Source organism: Gavialis gangeticus, unplaced genomic scaffold (assembly GCF_001723915.1).
Source record: "Gavialis gangeticus isolate Ggan-Ray unplaced genomic scaffold, GavGan_comp1, whole genome shotgun sequence".
NCBI classification, from domain to species: domain Eukaryota; kingdom Metazoa; phylum Chordata; order Crocodylia; family Gavialidae; genus Gavialis; species Gavialis gangeticus.
The window spans coordinates 16018976-16023715 of NW_017729008.1; the positions used below are offsets into that span (position 1 = coordinate 16018976).

General features: G+C 38.9%; 1 long non-coding RNA gene across 1 annotated transcript in view; it reads left to right on the plus strand.

The window, feature by feature from the left end:
* LOC109292149 overlaps positions 1-4259 on the plus strand; it is an 8123-nt gene extending 3864 nt beyond the window's left edge. The window contains exon 2 of the long non-coding RNA XR_002096048.1: positions 2528-4259. This is a non-coding gene — a long non-coding RNA (uncharacterized LOC109292149). The remainder of the gene's footprint in view (positions 1-2527) is intronic.
* The last annotated feature ends 481 nt before the right edge of the window (positions 4260-4740 follow it).

The window sequence follows — 4740 nt, forward strand, 5'->3', positions numbered from 1 at the left end:
GCCCCAGGACCGAGCCCTGGGGGACTCCACTACCCACCTTGTTCAGGTTTTTTGGGGTTTTTTTGTTTTTTCCCATAGCAAAATTTGTGCTGCTGTACTACAGGAGCACTCTATCTCCCAGCCCACAACCCAAATGCAGCTCATGGGACTGGCCACAAATTGGGAAATTTGGCATTGGGGGGGGCAGTAGTGCCACTGCTTTCCCCCCAGCATTAATAGATTCATAGATGTTAAGGTCAGAAAGGACCTCAATAGATCATCAAGTCTGATAGTTAAGATGGGGTCCCCAGGTGAGAGGGAAGGGCACTGTCCACTTCATGTGTTTGAGCACGTAAAACTGGCAAAGTCAAAAAATCAAAAACTTGCTAGGAAATGTTCGGAGTGGTGTGGCTTAATTTTCCCCCACATTTAAGTGTATGTAGGGGTGTTAAATCATTTAAATTGCTGTAGTCATGTAGGGGGAGTATAATATAAAATTAGTACCAGATCTGCTTAAAAAATAAAGGGATTTGCACACTTGCAGACTGATTCTTGTAAGATGCTAATCTTCCGGTTTTTTGTTCTGGATTGGCGCTATCTTGCTCATCACCCTGGACGATCAATTACGTACTCCGTAGAATATATTTGGATCTTTCATAAATTGAATAATTTTCCTAGTTAGACCTGTCTAGATGTCTTCTCTTACAACACAAAGGGCTAGATAGTGCCTGCCTTCAAAACTGGAAGTAATGTTTAAAGACAAAATGCCCCATGATGATTTTGTACATTTTAAAGAGGGAAATCTGTTCACCTGCATTCAGGTTACCAAAGCATTAAGTAGTTAATCAAACAAGATACTGCTTCAGAACACGTTTCTCTAAAATATGTGCACAGAATTTGAGGCAAGCAAGGAACCACTCTAATAGTCAGTGGAAGGTGAGTTCATTGTACCCACTTACTTTTATTGGCAGAAAAAGTAAATTTATTATTCTATTTGAATCCAAGCTGCATGCAAGTAATTGAGAGTGTATTCCCAGCTAGCTTGGATACTAGCTAGCATTAGGGCAGGGGGCAGCACAGAGCACCCAGCTTCTTGGGTGAACTTTTGCCTGTAGTTCTATGGCTACTCTGCTAACTGTACCCAAAGCTTGCTAGTTTTAAAGGTAGTTCATGAGCTGCAATTGTTGCATTTTTGTAGACATAGCTTCTCCAGTGTATCTTGCATACTCAGGATCAGATTGACTTTCCTGTAATGGCTGCTTTCATTGCTTCTAGGCCAGAGGACAGAAACACAGGTAGCCTGGAATGCCTGTCTAACGTGATCACTGTCCTAGTTTGCATTATTCCAAACTCAATAAAGTAGAGTTTTAGGTAAGATTTGGGATTTAATTATCAAATGTTTTAAAATACTGGTTTGGTTTATTTGGAGAAGGGGGAAGAACTATGACACTTGACTACAAAGTTTTACATTATCTTATACAGTTAATGCTTCTAAGGCCTAATCCAAAATCCTTTACTATTAATGGAAAGATTTCAACAGGTTTCAGATGGCTTTGGATCAGGCTCATGAGACCATACTCTTCTGTGAGCAGAAACATAGGAGTTGGAGGGGTCATTTTACTGCATTTCTGCCAAATGTGTGTAGGGTAGAATGAGTCTAAGTGACTATGTAAGGATCAGACAAGTGTCACTTAAACATTCCTTCTTCCAAATATGTAACATATTGGTAGGATTATTTGCATGAAAACCTGACCTTGTTTAGAAATTCACCTGCTTGTCCTGCTAATCTTTCTGTTGAAGTCTTAATTCCCTGCTTGTATCATTACAATGAGTTGCTGCAGAGATGTTTTGTTCAAATGATCCTCTCTTACAATCTGTCCCTATCTATTTGTGCTACATATTCAAAATATAGAGCCAATGCAGTTCTAATTAGAAGTATGTTACTACAGATATAGTGTGAAAGATTTGGCATTTTTTATTTTAGAATAATAACAACAAAATGTATTAATGTGTTCTTTGATTTAAAAAAAATTTGTGGTAAATTATTTCTAATAATGGTAAGGATTGGTAGTGCCCTACTTCTGTTTAAGGTTTAATTAGCAGGTAAGTTTAATGTTGGAGGGTGGTGGTTGTCATCTCCAGATGTCTACATACATTTCTGAACAATTCTGCTTTGGCACTGGGACTGTTCTGCATCCAAAGGTGACTTTTTGAGATTTGATGGAGGTTTCTTATGACTTAATTATGGGTAGCTTAAATACTGTACTGAAAAATATGTATGGTAAGATTATTGTTTGTCTTGCTAATGACTTAATTGTGCGCCTCTCTCAATTTTACTTATGGTCTCTTCTACTTTTTCTTTCTGAATATGATTAGCAACACTACTCCACTATCCAAGTTATGGATTAAAGTGTAAGCATTCAGCAGTATTAGATATGGTACAGACCCCTGCTGTATTCTACTCAGTGCTGCCTCACAGTTTGACAGTTGGAGAGTAGTACATTATGGTACTAATAACTGGTTTGCTTTGCTGAATCCTTCACCTTAGATGAGATCTTGTCAGAAAGCAAATACTAAGAGGAGATTTATCCTAGGAGCCCTTAGATAGGAGAGCTGGAAGAAAAATCCAAAGACTGAAGGAAGGTGACCTTTTGTAACAATAGGTTACATCCGTCTTTCTGAGGTAGAAATGAACAAATATGTGCAGAATATTAATGGCATAAGACACCATCTTTCAGATAGGATGTAAAATCTGAGGTCCTGTCCACAGTAAAAGCCTTGTGGACTGTTTTGGAATACAGTGGCTGATTCCAAGAGTTTGACCAGCTTTATATTTACTTAAATTCTCCCTGTAGCTTCATTTGGTTATAGATCTCTTAATTTTTGTTCCTAAACTCATGATATCTGCTGTTCAGCAGCTAGAACACTTCCTTCTGGAAGCAGCTGCGTTCCAGTGACTGATAGAATAATATGTCTATCCCGTTGAGTAGGTGATCCTCAGATTTAAAAGGTCTGTTATCAATGCAACCTCTATTCACTGTAAGAACAACTGAAACAGTAAATGTTGCAATTTAAAATGGGATACTTAGTGCTTTAAGAGGATTGACACACCACTTCCATCAATATTAAGCAGAAGGGCTTTATTAAATTCAATAATGAGCTTGGTAAGAAAATGACAGGCTATTGCAATACACAAAGAAAGCAAGTTATAATCAAGTCCAGTGTAGCTTGAGCTGTAAGTGCTTTCTCACCAATCATGGGCAAGGAAGCAGTTCTGATAGTTGCAGTTTTCACAGGGTGTGGATCTGTTGCTGAGATGGTCAGCTGTGCGCAGGTTACGAGGTTCTCCCCTGGGGTGACTAGGCTGTGCTGGCAGCTGAACTCTTCTCTTGTACTTCGAAGCATATTTTCTTGATGGACTGATGACTACAGCCTGGACAAAGCCAATAGACTTTGGTGACTAGGCTGTGGAGGTCATTGTTCTTTGATTGCATTGTAGATGTTAACATTTCCAATCCATCCCTGGTGGTTGTTGGTAAAATGGACATGCACAAAATCCTTGACTGCCCTGCAGGTTTTATTTACTTAATTATAACAGGACTTGATTACTTGAGTTTAACACCTTTAATTAGATGGTAAGCCTCCAATTTACAGCAATGGGACTTGATTAATCAAATCATGTACCTCTGACCATGAGTGGGCACTATAGCATAATTGATCTTGAGTTGTTAGATATGGGGTGTATTCAATACTAGAAGCCAGAGATGGGATTTACTATGTTGTATTTCAGGTGGTCCCAATCATGAGCTTGCATTTCTGTGCAAAACGCACTTCTATTATGAGAGATCATTTACATGTTGCATGTAGGCTGGGACAAGCTCTGTGTCTAGCAGTAAATACTAAAGCGGAGTCCTCTGTGTATGTTAGTACAGCCAGGATTTATGGGAGTTGCCCTGACACACACTGAGAAAAGAGTGTACATAATAATGACTGGGCTGGAGCAAGATACGAACTAACTCCAAGAAGAACAAGGAAAAACGGAACTTTGTTGACATCACAAACCACAAACAGAATTAATTCCATGAAGCTCCCTGCAGCTCACTTCTGCTTTTAATTTGTCTGAATACAGACCTTAGACTCTTCTAAAGTTTCAAAATGTTGTAGTTGTAAACAGTAATCCCACTGTCGGTGTGGCTGGTAGCTCATGGAGTACTGGAATGACAGCAAAAAGCTAGTTATGAAAGCTTCCTCAATCAATAAACATTCATTTATCCATTAAATGAGAATATTCTGAGACATGTTTTGTTGTATTTCATATTATAGAAAGCAAGGTTAGAGTTAAGTTTTACCTAGTCTGTGTATAGTACAGAGATGTAAACCCCCCCCCCCCACCTATTTGCTAGTCAAAGTCAAACATGCAGAAGTTAGGAAATGCCACAGTCAAGGTTTCCTGTACAATTCAGTCCTCAACTGTGCATGCATCTTAACTCTTTAATAACATGAGCACTTCCTGTTGCTCTGATGCACACCCTGCTCTGTTACCTGTAGCATCCCTGCCATGGTTTCTTTGCACTATATGTAGTACATAAGGTAGGGAGGGGATTGCAAAGAGAAAGGAGAGGCTTAGGGTTAAGGTAGGTAAATATTACCCTGGCTAATTGAATTCTGTCCCTGCCTCTACCTCAACTCCTGTGGGGTATTATACAAATTTAAGATAAACTTCATGGGTTGCTAAGTTGTTTTTTTTTTTTTTTTTTTTTT